Raw genomic sequence first — 16,834 nt, forward strand, 5'->3', positions numbered from 1 at the left:
TGAATCACTATTCACCAGCAATAAACAAAAAACTTGGTATATCCATAACAACGCTCTTACAATTACCGTACTTTCCACTTGCTGCAGCACAAGCTGGTCCCTTAGATTAACTGCAGTTTCAATAAGGCAAGAATGATTCTCATGGGAGAGTTGACTTTATACATTACATTTTAATTGTCAATATAATTTTATCTAAACAGATATTTAACGTTGCCTAAGCAATGTGCCCCCATGCTGGCATGCACTAGGCAGTGGCCAGCAGGGTCAATCGCACTCCCCGGACCAGGTCCGGGGGCAATCCGTCACAAAAAATGCTGCCAAGACAAAGTGTAGAAGAATCGCAGATACTACACTTCGATCTTAGCCAAAAGGCCGAGAAGCGATACTACACTCTGATCTTAGCCGAAAGGCCGAGAAACATCCCTTAAAATACACATCAAAATTAATATTGCACATTGTAAAACTCCATTAACCAAACACATGTAGTTCAACAGATAAAAAAAAGTCAATACAATTCATACAAATATTAACATGAGTAATGAATAACAATAATAGTAATAAAAGGTTTCACAACAAGCCTTAACCACACACTTACATAAACTCACGCATCGACATGACAAAATACATTTTCAATACATCATCATTATTATCATTTAACACTGCCTAATTGTTAATTATATTGAATTTTTTCTCACACAGCTAAATTTATTAAACATTCACAACAAGCACTACATTGTATGATAAAATAAAATAATTAATTCCTATTATTCTGCACACAAAATTGCTAAGTTCCTACATGTTCTCGCATTCCAAGTTCGTCCCTTGGGCATCCTTGTAGTTCCTGTTCGGCCGCCCCTGGCAGCACCTACTGGATCAGCTTTCTCTTCCTCTTCATTTGTTGAATGTACACACGACTTTTCTGTATTGTCTCTGCACTTGGGCACATTACATTACAACAATCAATTTTTCACTATCATCCATTCTTACAAGTTGGTAACAATGTTTATTACATTTAAAACAAACTTAAAGTTTATTACATTTTGTGGTGGGCCGATCCCGGTGGTACTGCAATACCGGGCCAACCCGCGGCGGAGGTGGGGCAAGCCCCTAGCACTCCGCCCTGTTCCAAAAATCAGTTTAATATTCTGGTCCTGCGATGCAGGACGTATCAGATATTAAGCTGATAAGAACAGATTTGAAAGCTATTTATTAGCAATATCTCAAAACCCTTTACAATATTAAAAACACATATTAGGAAATGGAAAAAGGGGCACCTAGCGCCCGGAAAACCAAAGATTATGGGAGAATTAAAGTGAAACTAATCCCACCGTGCCCCTGGGGCCGGTTCCCTCCCTCAAAGGCGGGAGGTAAGAAGTTACGTTAAAAGGGGAACTAGTCCCCGCAAGTCACTAACTAGACTAAAAGAAAGAAGTTACGTTAAAACAGAACTAGTCTGTTGCAAGAAAAGAAAACAAAAACCCTCTTAAGATATAAAATATTCACGAACAAGGAGCCTAGCTCCCCGCGGTCCTTAAATAATTAAACACACATATGCACTTTTACCACAACTAAATTTACTCCGGGGAGTAGCCCCTCCTGAAGTTACTTAAGATATTTTAGTTTAATGGGCAGGCTGCCTGCCCCAAAGAAACCCAGCTATGGCTGCCCCCCACCCTCTACATCACAGTGCCTCCATACTGCTCTCCTAACAAGCTATTAGGGCATGCACACTTGGCCGGCCTCAGAGAGACCAACCAAACATGGACACCAGAAGGTATTGAAGTCCCTACAAGCCACGACGCGGTGCCGCCCCAGCCAGGGTACGGCCCTATACGCCGTGGCCCCCCCGCCCCCACCGCATCACTCCGAGGAATGACACGATGAGGGCGGGAGCCTAATGGTTAACCTGACTGTAATTAGGTTCTGAATGCTGGCCTACAGTTTGTGCACAATCCCTGTTGTGTGCAAGACCAGGCCTGGGCAGGGGTGTATTTCCCACTCCTCTTTAAGATTTATGATAGTTAGGGGAGTGAATTTAAACATTAATGTAGAAGTGCCAGTTGTTGTGGCCATGCATTATTACAAAGAACAAGCACCAGATAAATTGAAAGTAAAAAGGGTGGCAGCCTTAGGGGCACTAAAGGCCTGCTCATGACAGACCCTTACCACCCAGTCACCTCAGGTCAGTCCCGCACACACACTTGGGGGCCTTCCTACCACAGATGCTAGATGTTAAATTGGCATAGTAGCCAATGCAAGGATAAATCTTGTAAACAAGCATTCAGTTATTGCTGTTGAGAAGTAGAAGTTAAGGTTGAGAACAGACTTTGGCACTGGCCTTCAACTTTGCAAATCTAAGCATGCCTTAAATACTTCATGTTACACTTGGGAAAGGAAATGAATGAAGATACACAGCAGAGAAATAAAAATTATACAGAGGGTCTAACCCTCACAAACTTAAATAATGATCAAACCTGTAAGAGAAAAGAGAAACATACATAGCACTGAAAAAGAAAATTAATGAAAAATAAAAAAATAAAAAAATTAAATTTTTGCTAGAAGAGCTCGCACGAAGCGTTATACAAGGTGTCTAACACCTGCAAACTTAAGATATTTCAAGTAATGATGTTATATGTGGAGTGAAGCTCTGGGCTGAAAACTTTTAAATATTAGACATTGTGCAGAGTATTGATGGAAAACAAGGTGTCTAACACCTGCAAACCTTAAGTAACATCATTGTAGAATACATAAGTTTTAATAAACTACACAAGGTGTCTAACACCCACAAACTTAAAATATCTCAGATGGAGGGGGCAAGCTGTTCAGAAGTAACAAATAATAACAATTTAAAAGAAATGATTGTTTTAGACTATTTAGATAGTATTGTTTACCAGGGAAAATTAGATTGCAGTTTCTTGAAAGGGGTTGTTTTAGGTTGAATGTTGTTTTTATTATTGGGGAGAGGAGAAAGTCATTAGTTTTGAAAGTGATGCTACGATGGGTGGTTTAGGTGAATTTTACTGTATTGTGTGTTAGGTAGGATGTTCAAATGTAATTAGTTGTGTGGTAGTGTTTACTATTTGTTACAAGTGTTTGGGATATTATTTGGCATTTGATTTAGTAAGTCAGAGGTTAAAAGTGTGCTATTTTACTAGTGGTTTTTGTATATGGGATTAGAAGAAGTTTGAAATTATTGAACTGAGGGGTGATTTATTTAGGTGTCTGGTGATGCTGTTGTTTTATATTTGTGTTTTATGGCAGTGTTAAGCAGGTGCACTAGGTCAGGGGGGAATTATTGTAATTAAATGCATATGGCTCTATTTTAATTGTGATTTAGGTGTTGAGTTGTGGTGAGGTGGCTGCTAATGATGCATGACTATTTTAGAAGCAGAGGCAGATTGAAGTGTGTTGAGAGGGGGAGATTCAGGTTAATTGTTATTATTGGGGATGGGAGAAAATAAATCATTAAACTGGGGAGTGATGTTACGACGGGTGGGTTTAGGTGAGTTTAACAATATTGAGAGTAAGGCGGGTCATACATGTGTAATTAGTTTTGTGGTGATGTTTACTAAGAGTTACAAGTGCTTGGGTTATTGTGTGGCATTTTAATTAATAAGTTAGAGGTTGAAAGTGTGCTATTTTGACTAGTGGTTTGTATATATGGTATTAGAAGAAGTTTGTTATTATTAAACCGAGGAGTGATTTATTTTAGGTGTCTGTTGTTGCTGTTATATTAATTGTACGTTATTGTGCTGGAGACAAAAATGTTAGGAAAGTTTACAATGTCAGGGGGAATTATAGTTAGTGACCGCATGTGGCTCTATGGGGAGTGCATTATATTAGGTGACTGGTGTTTTATTTCTTTTTTATGGCAGTGGCTGCATATGTGCTATTAAGTTTACAAATTCATAGGGAAATTATTGTTATTAAACGTGTGTGGCTCTATTTTAATTGTGAGTTAGGTGTGGTGTTGTGCTGGGGTGGCTATTAATGGTGCATGACTATTGTGGAAGCAGGAACAGTGGCAAATTTAACTGTGGTGTAAAATAGGTAGATATTATTATTGCGTGGTGGAGATTGCAAGTGTGAACAATGATGGCATTCAGGCATGATTGATACTTCCTGGTAGGGTGGGGGGCAAAAGCGTCCTCGTCAACTAAATCTAGGGGTCCAACCACAACATTATCGGTCCAACACTTAGACGTCCGCACACAAACACACATTGGCACACGACAGGGCCCGGACAGGCACCCTGCTCCCACGCTGATCCCGCGGCGGAGTGCTGGGGCACTCGGGCCTCTGCTTCAGTTTTCTGCAGAGGGGCTCACAAGTCCCCCCCTTCCACCGGTGATCCAACGGTGGGAGGCTGGTGCCTCCATGGCCATCTACTTCTGTGTTCAGCGGGGAGGGCACCTGCGTCCCTCCCCTTCCACCGGTGGTCCAACGGTGGAGCGCTGGTGCGCTCCGGCAGCACTTCTGTTTTCGTCGGGGGGGCTCTCAGGTCCCCCCCTTCCACCGGTGGTCCAACGGTGGGGGGCTGGTGCCCCCAGCGGTGCGGCGCCGAGTGGCCGATTGTTGGGGCACGAACCACGGTGTTGCGGGCACCGCGGCTCCAGCGCCCGGGGCCCACATCATGGTTGTGGTCCTGGTCTGCCCCTTGGTCGACGACCACCTTGTCCTCTCCCACGGCCACGACCCCGGACTGCGGGGGCCTGGTCTGGGACTGGTTGCGGGTTGGCAGGCGGCGCCTCCACCTGGTACTGACGGTGGCCCGTGACGTGCTCGGTGTAGATGTCACGGGACCACCTGATGACGTCAGACACCATGAGGTGCCGCATCTTCCGTGCGTACCTCCAGCGGACACGTAACTGCTGGAGGACGTAGTCGTTGCACGGGTCCCAGGATCCGAGGGACCCGACAACGAGGGCCTCGTTGAAAACTGTGTAGCCCTGCGCAGTCAGTGTGTCTGCCAACCCCTGGTATTTCGTCGTCTTTGTGGTCCGCACGAGATCCAAAGCCTGGCTCCGGTTCTCGAACGGGACCGCGACATCCACTATGGAGATCTTCTTCCTGGGCTCGTCCACGACCACCAGGTCAGGACGGAGCAAGGACCCGGTGTGGGGCACGGCACGGTTCACCCGCACCTCCACGCCCGGGTCCCTCGGGATGGCAGCGGCCAGCCTGTGCAGCACCGAGTTGTGGCGGTGCTGCCAGGCGGCGGAGTGGCGGCCGCAGTGGTTGAGGACGTGCGGCAGCGTCTCGTTGGGGTGAAGACACCGCCGGCACATCTTGTTCCTCGCTGGTCCTCGCAGAGCTCCATTCAGGGGCACCACGTTGAGACGTGCCCTGTGAATGAAGCGCCATTCTGCGAAGCGAGTAAACTTGCCATCCCGGAGGAAGTGGGAGCTGGCGGGGTTCCGGGAGACCGGTTCCATGGCCTTCCCCTGATCTGGAAGGGCCACGAGTCTCCTTCTGTACTCCTGGCGCCGGGCCGTGGCCAGACGCCGGTAGACTTGGGAGCGTGCCCCGGGACCGACCAGGATGCGGCCCGCGGCACTTTCAGGTGCGGGGATTTCCATCTGGACCTCCTGGAGCTCCTCACTCCAGCGCCATTTCGTTCCTGTGCTCTTCTTGAGGCGCCTTCCTGCACTTCGTGTGAAGGTCCAGTGGTTCCCCAGGGCGCCACCATCACGGTTGAACTCGCCCTCGGTCTCCCCGTTGAGGAACCCCACCATGTCATCTTTCGAAATTTCCTGCTTGCCCAGCTTCTGCTTTGTTGTCTGGAACAAGCTGGCCCACGCCAAGTCTTTTACGTCAGGGTCCTTGCACGTCAGGAGCCTGTAGCCATGCGTGACCGTGGCCAAGTCACACATGTCTGCGAGTGGGAGGAGACCAGCTCCCCCCTCATGCGTTGGGGCGTGGACGATGAGCGGAGTGGCACGCAAGGGGAGGTGCATCCACTCCTTGCAGTACTTCTTCATCTTCTTGTCGAACCGCGTCACCACAGCTTTCCTGACGCGGCCTCCCCTCAAGATGAATTGCAGCCTCGACTGGAGGAATGTCGAGACTGCGTTGATCTTCTGCCAGGGGGCGAGGAGACTGGCGTGGATCTTGTCGAGATCTGCCCCCATGGCTTCCACTTCTTGCTCGGGCGACTGGGCATTCCGGTAACCTGTCGGAACACCCAGGTGACGATACGTGTCGCCCTCAGCGAGTGCGGCGATCGGGACCCCGGCAACCTGCATCACGGTGGGTTGCACCCCAGGTTGCGCTCCAGGCTGGCGCATCACCCGGCGACCGGTCCTGCAGTCTATGTGAAGTGATGCGCATTTTCTGGGCTTGAAGCGCAAGCCGGCCCAGTTACCGGCCTCGTTGACCCCATCCAGCAGGGTCTGCAGGCTCTCGGGGTCCCGCCCGATGAGGACGATGTCATCTGCGTAGGCGAGGATGGCGTGGTGGTGCTCGAGGACAGAGTAGCCCAACTCTTCCTCCCTTCTGGCGGCCGTCCTCAGCACTGCCTCCATGCTGAGGTTGAAGAGAATGGGGCTGAGGGGACAGCCCTGACGGACGCCAGCACGGATCGGGATCTCCTCCGTGAAGCCATCCTCGGAACGGACCCGTGTCGTCCCGCCGTGGTACAGGTCCGCGATGAGGGCACGCAGCGTCTCGGGTACCCTCATCTCTGTGAGCGAGTGCTGGATGTACGCGTGCGGGATGGACCCGAACGCGTTGGCGAGATCCAGCCAGGCGATGGCGACCTCGCGTTTCTTCGCCCTGCAGTCATCCAGGATGGACTGCAGGACAAAGTTGTGCTCCAAGCAGCCCTCGTACTCCATGATGCCCTTCTGCTGCTTGGAGATGCGCCCCGTCCGGGCAGCCCACGCGCCCAGGCGGGCAGCGACCACCGACAGGAACAGCTTGGAAATGGTGGTGCTGAGCGCAATCGGACGCCAGTTGTCTGGGACGTCCTTGTCGCCATCCTTGTAGATGAGGACCGTGTTGGACCTCTTCCACGATCCGGGGACACGATTGTGGGCGTGCACTGCGGTGTAGAGGGCCGCAAGCACGTGGCAACCTGGGTCAGCCCTCTTCAACAAATTGTACCTGATGCCATCCTGCCCAGGTGCCGTGTTCTTGGTGCGGGCGAGCTTCTTCGCGACCTCCCTGGTGGTGAATGGTCTGGCCAGCTCGTCCACTTCCTCCTCTGTCGGATCATCGTGTGCCAGTGCGCAACCTGCAGGCGTGGGACCCACTTCGTAGCCATGGTCTGAGAATGTCTCTGTGAAGTGGTCCTGCAGGCGGGCTCCCGCAATCCGGCAATAGGGAGACTCTGTTTCCAGGATCTCCTGCATCGCCTTCTTGGGGTTGGCCCTGTACAATTTCTGGATCTTGGCGGCGGCCTCCCCGTCAAATGCAAATGCCGGCCGCCGCCTGCGCTGGCGGGCGGGGTTGCCGGGCCCTCTCCGGCCACCCCTCGCTCCTTCGCCACCCCCTGGAGCACGTGCCGCGCCCCCCTCTTCTTCTCGTACCTTGAGGGCGACGACAAACTCCGTGTACTCGTCGCAGACGTGCTCCAGGGATTCCCAGTCTTCCTCGGCTGCCGAGATCCGAGCCATCCACTCCAGCTGGACTTGGCTGGGCCGGACCTCGGGTTCGCCGTCTTCTCCTTCGTCTTCCGAGGCGGACTGGTGGTCTGCCGCCTCTGCTGGGCGTCCTCGGACCTGGTGGCGGTTCTCCCTGGGCTGCTGGCCGTGACGCGCCCGGGGGACCTCCTCTCGTACCTCCCGGGCATTCTGGGTGGGCAGCCCCACGCCAGGACCAGACAGCTCCCGCGCGGCCGGGGGAGGCCGCACCCTCCCCCCGACCACGCCCACAGTTGGCTCCACCGGCGCCGGCACCTCCGCCTGCACCGCCGCGTCGGCAGCCTCCTGCTCTGGGGCGACGTCATCCTCCGTCTGCGTCCCCATCTCACATCTTCCTGGCAGCTCCTCATCATGGTCTGGATCAGTTTGGGTTCCTCCCTCCGAGTGCAGGAGTGGGAACCTGATGAGGTGGGCTGGCACCACGTGCAACTCCGGTGCAGTCCGCTGCTCAGGTGTGCTTCCCCCAGGAGACATACTGGGGGCATCTCCGGTCTGCCAGTCCCTGGGTGGCAGACCCTCTCCTCTCTCCTCCTCTACTCCGATGCACTCCTGCTCCGGCGCCGGCGCTGGGACATCCTCCCGTTCGGTATAGGAGGGACGGCACGCCGGGCCTGGTGATGGCCTCGGGTGCAGCGGCAGCATTCTGGACAGAAGCTGGGCCGCCTCCTCCTCGTTGGTGGTCACCTGCGGGAGCGCAGGTGCCGGAGTCCCTTTGGGTGCCGGTGATCCAGGGAGGGGTGTCGTGCGGAGCGACAGTGACAGCTTCTTCCTGCGGCACAGAAACAAAGCCTCCCTCCCCGTTGCATCGTCGCGCGCCGGCGTGACGGGTCCAGGTGATGTCCGTCTCTTCTTCCTGGGGGGCAAAACAACACATGTCTCCTGGCCTTCCTCTCGTGCAGGCGGAGAGAGACGGTGGGAGGGACCAGGCACCGGAGACGGCAGCCGCGGCGGCAACGGCCGGGGCTGCGGATCATCAGCGTCTTCATCTGAGGAGCGCCGTGCCTCCCGCCGGGCCACACGAGCAGGTGGAGTCCGTGCTGGCGCGCCCAGGCCTGCCTCTCGCGCCTGGCGTGCCGCGAGTCTCCGCACCTCAGCTCTGTGGACGTTGGCAACGTGGTTCTGAGCCACCCTCAGCGGATATCCAGCGCCCGAAAATGCGGAAGCACAGAACCTGCAGCGGAACTCCACCGCAGTCACCTCTGGGTGGTGTCGCTTCATGTGCTTCCACATGTCCGACCATGCTGAATACCGCCCCCGGATCCTCAGCCCGAAGCCATGCGTCCCACAGAGGATGCACGTCAACTCGGCCGGTAGTGGCACCGGCACGCGCAGGCACCCCGGCTCACCCGGGTCACGCACCAAGGACACCATCTCCCGAACGGCAACCCTCTCATCCTCCTCCTCATCATCAGACGCGAGATCCGAGTCCGTACCATCCGCCTCCGGCAGCGCCGGCTCGATGCCCCGGCCCGGGTGCACCGTCTCAAAATGCAGCCTTGCTGCCCTCAGGGACCGGATCTCTTCGTGCGGCCTACAAATCTCACAGCGAAACCATAGCCCCGCAGAGTCATGCGCCCGGCGCACATGCGCCGCCAGATCAGCCAGTCGTCCGAAGACAGACCCGAACTGCTGAAGCCGCACACACGCAGGGCACTGGATCTCCTCTGGGGCCGGCAACGCCACGAAGCTGGGACGCACGGGCATCCTGAAAAACACTTACACTAACAAAAAGAGAACAACACAGCCGCACAGCAGCAAACAACTAGATCTGTAAAAGAACAATATATACAAACTCTTATAACAAGATAACACTAAGGGTATGTATAGAGTACCCTGAAAAATAAGGAAACAATAGACTCTGAAAATATAACAATTAACCACCTAACAATATATAGAACTCTACTAAAGTATAAACTCTGAAAGGTAAATAAAACTCTACTTAAAACTAATCAGGTACAGGCCACTAAAAAGAAAATATCACAAGTCACAATCGGTGGGGCTGCTACTTGGTAAACCAAGAAGCAACAGTCAAATCCGGGGGTGCAGCGGCAAGCCGAGTGCCGGGCTAAGAGTCAGGCACTCTTCTCCTGGGCAGCTGTAAACAGACAAGCGACGACCGCTTCTGGAGCAGTTCGCTGTCCTGAGAAGAACTACACAGGCGGCTCAAGACACTACAAGGTCACTGGTTGTGCCCTAGGTTTCTGGAACACTAGGGGGGTGTACAAATGTGTCAAGGGCTGGGCCTTACAACACAAGTACACTAGAGTGCTGGAAGGAGCAAAACACAACAACAGAACACTTACAAAAGTCGCAACACAAATACTAGCACAACACAGACAAGAGACAGTTACTCACTTACCGATCAGCACTACAAAGGAAACAAAATATACAAACAAATAAGACAGGTACAGGTGCTTGAAACTAATTAATTAAATAAATATGGTTGAGGTGATGCTATAAGAATGTAAATGGAATTAAGTTAAAAGATTCAACAGCAAGATTTGAGATGTATTGGTTAATTACTATGGATAAAAATGAAAAGGTAAATATATTAAATCTGCAAGAAAATTAAGGAATATTCAATTAATTAAATAAATATTATAATAATAATAGATAGATATATTCAATAAGTATTACTTTAATTACCAATTAATAGTTACTCTGAAAACAATATGGCGTATTTAATCAGCAAGGTAAATATAGAAATAAATAGTACTTTAATTTATTTTAGCTAATTCGAAAGAAAGCAATATGGCGGATTCAAGCACAAAAACAAGTCACTGAACAATTACAATAAACACAAGACAAACACAACACTCAACCCCTGGTGTGCATATCCATGGACACGAACAGGAAGTCACATGCGAAGCATCTGTGAAGAAGAAGGAAGTTGAAAAATGGCGACCGACCTCGCTAAATAACTCAACCACGAGGTCGCGAAAAACTGAATTTAAAGTTAAGCAGACAAAATACACTGAAACTATTAATGGGAAAAATTAAATCTCTGAATATGGAATTATTTACTGCCCCTAGTTATGAATTCAAATCAGAATTAAACACGATTACACTAGATATGCCTGGGCACAAGGCAATATAATTATCGCGAGCAAAGTGAATTTAAGCCAAAATAAATACAGAAATTACTTTAAATGTTGAACAATTGAATTATTAATATGGGAAAATTGAGAGACAGGCAAAAACTTAACAGAAACTATAGGATGCACACAGATTATTCACAAGGGACTGTCGGCCATTGAACACACACAGTCAGGAGACAGGACAAAAACAATTACACAGGCTCAAGAAAAACAAGATACACTTGGGAAGGGGTTCCAAAGGCCTTTAGGGGCGACGATCTTCGACTGTAGTTACGCGACTCGCCTTGAAGGTATTAGTTAAATTGAGGAAAAATTAAATGTGGTATTTGCCCGAGCTAAAAAATTCAAACACAAGGGCGAGACTGTGGGTAGAAGTTAAATGTTAAACAGCAAGATCAAGTACAGGTATTAATTAAATGTGGTTATTTAAATATAGGAACTGCAGTAAAAAGATTGACTCTAATTTAATATATATATGAAAAGCAACTAAATATTATTCGGAAAAATGTATTACTGAAAAAGAATTTAAATAAACAAAATTATTTTGGGTGAACAGTAAAAGCTACGAGTCACGAATGCAAGTTACAGTCGGGAACCTGAAATGGGGCTTACATAACAAAACACTGAGTTGCAGGAATTACTAGGTGATAGTTTGGCACTTGGAAAATTAAAGGCGAGATAGGTAGTTACTTTACTTTAACAGGTACAAAAAGCTATGCAGATATTAACAAATTAAATGTAACAGTTAAACTTTAAATGTTTGCAATAAAAGATGGCCGCGATTAACGAATTTAATTCAAATAAACAAACAACAAATGGCCAGACAAATAGAAATTCAAATAATTAATGCAAGATGGCCGAAAGCTTGCAGAAAGAAAACAAGTAAATAAACAAGATGGCCACAAGAACTTACTTAAAAACAAAACACAAGTGCCAGACTACCACCTACCTTATCTCCATGTAGTTCCCCATGTCCTCCCTAGGCGCAGCAGCAGTCGATCCATCCTCGGAACTGCTGGAAGTATGGTCGTTTCGTGCCGGAGTGAATACAGCACGAACACCTCTGCGACGATCTTTTCTTGAGCACAGTTATTTAACTAATCACTTCTCGGGGCTAGATCATTAAGCTGATAAGAACAGATACTACACTTTGATCTTAGCCAAAAGGCCGAGAAGCGATAACAATCCTAATGAACCAGGAGCTATATGGGCTCCCTATTACTAAATCAAATGCTATAACAAGGTCTACTGACTTCCATAAACGACTGTACACTTTCGACGAGCCGTCATACTCTACACCACACATGCACAAGCATGGTCTGTACATTGATAATATCTTCAATACAGTGACACGAGGTATTACAATCCAAATGAATCACTATTCACCAGCAATAAACAAAAAACTTGGTATATCCATAACAACGCTCTTACAATTACCGTACTTTCCACTTGCTGCAGCACAAGCTGGTCCCTTAGATTAACTGCAGTTTCAATAAGGCAAGAATGATTCTCATGGGAGAGTTGACTTTATACATTACATTTTAATTGTCAATATAATTTTATCTAAACAGATATTTAACGTTGCCTAAGCAATGTGCCCCCATGCTGGCATGCACTAGGCAGTGGCCAGCAGGGTCAATCGCACTCCCCGGACCAGGTCCGGGGGCAATCCGTCACAAAAAATGCTGCCAAGACAAAGTGTAGAAGAATCGCAGATACTACACTTCGATCTTAGCCAAAAGGCCGAGAAGCGATACTACACTCTGATCTTAGCCGAAAGGCCGAGAAACATCCCTTAAAATACACATCAAAATTAATATTGCACATTGTAAAACTCCATTAACCAAACACATGTAGTTCAACAGATAAAAAAAAGTCAATACAATTCATACAAATATTAACATGAGTAATGAATAACAATAATAGTAATAAAAGGTTTCACAACAAGCCTTAACCACACACTTACATAAACTCACGCATCGACATGACAAAATACATTTTCAATACATCATCATTATTATCATTTAACACTGCCTAATTGTTAATTATATTGAATTTTTTCTCACACAGCTAAATTTATTAAACATTCACAACAAGCACTACATTGTATGATAAAATAAAATAATTAATTCCTATTATTCTGCACACAAAATTGCTAAGTTCCTACATGTTCTCGCATTCCAAGTTCGTCCCTTGGGCATCCTTGTAGTTCCTGTTCGGCCGCCCCTGGCAGCACCTACTGGATCAGCTTTCTCTTCCTCTTCATTTGTTGAATGTACACACGACTTTTCTGTATTGTCTCTGCACTTGGGCACATTACATTACAACAATCAATTTTTCACTATCATCCATTCTTACAAGTTGGTAACAATGTTTATTACATTTAAAACAAACTTAAAGTTTATTACATTTTGTGGTGGGCCGATCCCGGTGGTACTGCAATACCGGGCCAACCCGCGGCGGAGGTGGGGCAAGCCCCTAGCACTCCGCCCTGTTCCAAAAATCAGTTTAATATTCTGGTCCTGCGATGCAGGACGTATCAGATATTAAGCTGATAAGAACAGATACTACACTTTGATCTTAGCCAAAAGGCCGAGAAGCGATAACAATCCTAATGAACCAGGAGCTATATGGGCTCCCTATTACTAAATCAAATGCTATAACAAGGTCTACTGACTTCCATAAACGACTGTACACTTTCGACGAGCCGTCATACTCTACACCACACATGCACAAGCATGGTCTGTACATTGATAATATCTTCAATACAGTGACACGAGGTATTACAATCCAAATGAATCACTATTCACCAGCAATAAACAAAAAACTTGGTATATCCATAACAACGCTCTTACAATTACCGTACTTTCCACTTGCTGCAGCACAAGCTGGTCCCTTAGATTAACTGCAGTTTCAATAAGGCAAGAATGATTCTCATGGGAGAGTTGACTTTATACATTACATTTTAATTGTCAATATAATTTTATCTAAACAGATATTTAACGTTGCCTAAGCAATGTGCCCCCATGCTGGCATGCACTAGGCAGTGGCCAGCAGGGTCAATCGCACTCCCCGGACCAGGTCCGGGGGCAATCCGTCACAAAAAATGCTGCCAAGACAAAGTGTAGAAGAATCGCAGATACTACACTTCGATCTTAGCCAAAAGGCCGAGAAGCGATACTACACTCTGATCTTAGCCGAAAGGCCGAGAAACATCCCTTAAAATACACATCAAAATTAATATTGCACATTGTAAAACTCCATTAACCAAACACATGTAGTTCAACAGATAAAAAAAAGTCAATACAATTCATACAAATATTAACATGAGTAATGAATAACAATAATAGTAATAAAAGGTTTCACAACAAGCCTTAACCACACACTTACATAAACTCACGCATCGACATGACAAAATACATTTTCAATACATCATCATTATTATCATTTAACACTGCCTAATTGTTAATTATATTGAATTTTTTCTCACACAGCTAAATTTATTAAACATTCACAACAAGCACTACATTGTATGATAAAATAAAATAATTAATTCCTATTATTCTGCACACAAAATTGCTAAGTTCCTACATGTTCTCGCATTCCAAGTTCGTCCCTTGGGCATCCTTGTAGTTCCTGTTCGGCCGCCCCTGGCAGCACCTACTGGATCAGCTTTCTCTTCCTCTTCATTTGTTGAATGTACACACGACTTTTCTGTATTGTCTCTGCACTTGGGCACATTACATTACAACAATCAATTTTTCACTATCATCCATTCTTACAAGTTGGTAACAATGTTTATTACATTTAAAACAAACTTAAAGTTTATTACATTTTGTGGTGGGCCGATCCCGGTGGTACTGCAATACCGGGCCAACCCGCGGCGGAGGTGGGGCAAGCCCCTAGCACTCCGCCCTGTTCCAAAAATCAGTTTAATATTCTGGTCCTGCGATGCAGGACGTATCAGATATTAAGCTGATAAGAACAGATACTACACTTTGATCTTAGCCAAAAGGCCGAGAAGCGATAACAATCCTAATGAACCAGGAGCTATATGGGCTCCCTATTACTAAATCAAATGCTATAACAAGGTCTACTGACTTCCATAAACGACTGTACACTTTCGACGAGCCGTCATACTCTACACCACACATGCACAAGCATGGTCTGTACATTGATAATATCTTCAATACAGTGACACGAGGTATTACAATCCAAATGAATCACTATTCACCAGCAATAAACAAAAAACTTGGTATATCCATAACAACGCTCTTACAATTACCGTACTTTCCACTTGCTGCAGCACAAGCTGGTCCCTTAGATTAACTGCAGTTTCAATAAGGCAAGAATGATTCTCATGGGAGAGTTGACTTTATACATTACATTTTAATTGTCAATATAATTTTATCTAAACAGATATTTAACGTTGCCTAAGCAATGTGCCCCCATGCTGGCATGCACTAGGCAGTGGCCAGCAGGGTCAATCGCACTCCCCGGACCAGGTCCGGGGGCAATCCGTCACAAAAAATGCTGCCAAGACAAAGTGTAGAAGAATCGCAGATACTACACTTCGATCTTAGCCAAAAGGCCGAGAAGCGATACTACACTCTGATCTTAGCCGAAAGGCCGAGAAACATCCCTTAAAATACACATCAAAATTAATATTGCACATTGTAAAACTCCATTAACCAAACACATGTAGTTCAACAGATAAAAAAAAGTCAATACAATTCATACAAATATTAACATGAGTAATGAATAACAATAATAGTAATAAAAGGTTTCACAACAAGCCTTAACCACACACTTACATAAACTCACGCATCGACATGACAAAATACATTTTCAATACATCATCATTATTATCATTTAACACTGCCTAATTGTTAATTATATTGAATTTTTTCTCACACAGCTAAATTTATTAAACATTCACAACAAGCACTACATTGTATGATAAAATAAAATAATTAATTCCTATTATTCTGCACACAAAATTGCTAAGTTCCTACATGTTCTCGCATTCCAAGTTCGTCCCTTGGGCATCCTTGTAGTTCCTGTTCGGCCGCCCCTGGCAGCACCTACTGGATCAGCTTTCTCTTCCTCTTCATTTGTTGAATGTACACACGACTTTTCTGTATTGTCTCTGCACTTGGGCACATTACATTACAACAATCAATTTTTCACTATCATCCATTCTTACAAGTTGGTAACAATGTTTATTACATTTAAAACAAACTTAAAGTTTATTACATTTTGTGGTGGGCCGATCCCGGTGGTACTGCAATACCGGGCCAACCCGCGGCGGAGGTGGGGCAAGCCCCTAGCACTCCGCCCTGTTCCAAAAATCAGTTTAATATTCTGGTCCTGCGATGCAGGACGTATCAGATATTAAGCTGATAAGAACAGATTTGAAAGCTATTTATTAGCAATATCTCAAAACCCTTTACAATATTAAAAACACATATTAGGAAATGGAAAAAGGGGCACCTAGCGCCCGGAAAACCAAAGATTATGGGAGAATTAAAGTGAAACTAATCCCACCGTGCCCCTGGGGCCGGTTCCCTCCCTCAAAGGCGGGAGGTAAGAAGTTACGTTAAAAGGGGAACTAGTCCCCGCAAGTCACTAACTAGACTAAAAGAAAGAAGTTACGTTAAAACAGAACTAGTCTGTTGCAAGAAAAGAAAACAAAAACCCTCTTAAGATATAAAATATTCACGAACAAGGAGCCTAGCTCCCCGCGGTCCTTAAATAATTAAACACACATATGCACTTTTACCACAACTAAATTTACTCCGGGGAGTAGCCCCTCCTGAAGTTACTTAAGATATTTTAGTTTAATGGGCAGGCTGCCTGCCCCAAAGAAACCCAGCTATGGCTGCCCCCCACCCTCTACATCACAGTGCCTCCATACTGCTCTCCTAACAAGCTATTAGGGCATGCACACTTGGCCGGCCTCAGAGAGACCAACCAAACATGGACACCAGAAGGTATTGAAGTCCCTACAAGCCACGACGCGGTGCCGCCCCAGCCAGGGTACGGCCCTATACGCCGTGGCCCCCCCGCCCCCACCGCATCACTCCGAGGAAT

At 46.9% G+C, this 16,834-nt stretch overlaps 3 non-coding genes and 6 pseudogenes across 3 annotated transcripts; all 9 read right to left on the reverse strand.

Moving 5' to 3' along the window:
- Positions 1–219: 219 nt before the first annotated feature.
- LOC134544300 (U2 spliceosomal RNA) lies at positions 220–384 on the reverse strand (annotated as a pseudogene).
- Positions 385–1,040: 656 nt separating this feature from the next.
- LOC134544282 (U2 spliceosomal RNA) lies at positions 1,041–1,219 on the reverse strand (annotated as a pseudogene).
- A 10,511-nt stretch (positions 1,220–11,730) lies between these two features.
- Positions 11,731–11,921, reverse strand: LOC134544289 (U2 spliceosomal RNA). Its single transcript, XR_010077662.1, has one exon. It is a non-coding gene; the product is annotated as a U2 spliceosomal RNA (small nuclear RNA).
- A 410-nt stretch (positions 11,922–12,331) lies between these two features.
- Positions 12,332–12,496, reverse strand: LOC134544301 (U2 spliceosomal RNA; annotated as a pseudogene).
- A 656-nt stretch (positions 12,497–13,152) lies between these two features.
- Positions 13,153–13,345, reverse strand: LOC134544277 (U2 spliceosomal RNA). The gene has a single exon (XR_010077656.1). It is a non-coding gene; the product is annotated as a U2 spliceosomal RNA (small nuclear RNA).
- Positions 13,346–13,755: 410 nt separating this feature from the next.
- Positions 13,756–13,920, reverse strand: LOC134544303 (U2 spliceosomal RNA; annotated as a pseudogene).
- A 656-nt stretch (positions 13,921–14,576) lies between these two features.
- LOC134544278 (U2 spliceosomal RNA) lies at positions 14,577–14,769 on the reverse strand. The gene has a single exon (XR_010077657.1). It is a non-coding gene; the product is annotated as a U2 spliceosomal RNA (small nuclear RNA).
- A 410-nt stretch (positions 14,770–15,179) lies between these two features.
- Positions 15,180–15,344, reverse strand: LOC134544304 (U2 spliceosomal RNA; annotated as a pseudogene).
- Positions 15,345–16,000: 656 nt separating this feature from the next.
- LOC134544283 (U2 spliceosomal RNA) lies at positions 16,001–16,179 on the reverse strand (annotated as a pseudogene).
- Between the last annotated feature and the right edge of the window lie 655 nt (positions 16,180–16,834).

This window comes from Bacillus rossius, unplaced genomic scaffold (assembly GCF_032445375.1).
Source record: "Bacillus rossius redtenbacheri isolate Brsri unplaced genomic scaffold, Brsri_v3 Brsri_v3_scf353, whole genome shotgun sequence".
NCBI lineage: Eukaryota > Metazoa > Arthropoda > Insecta > Phasmatodea > Bacillidae > Bacillus > Bacillus rossius.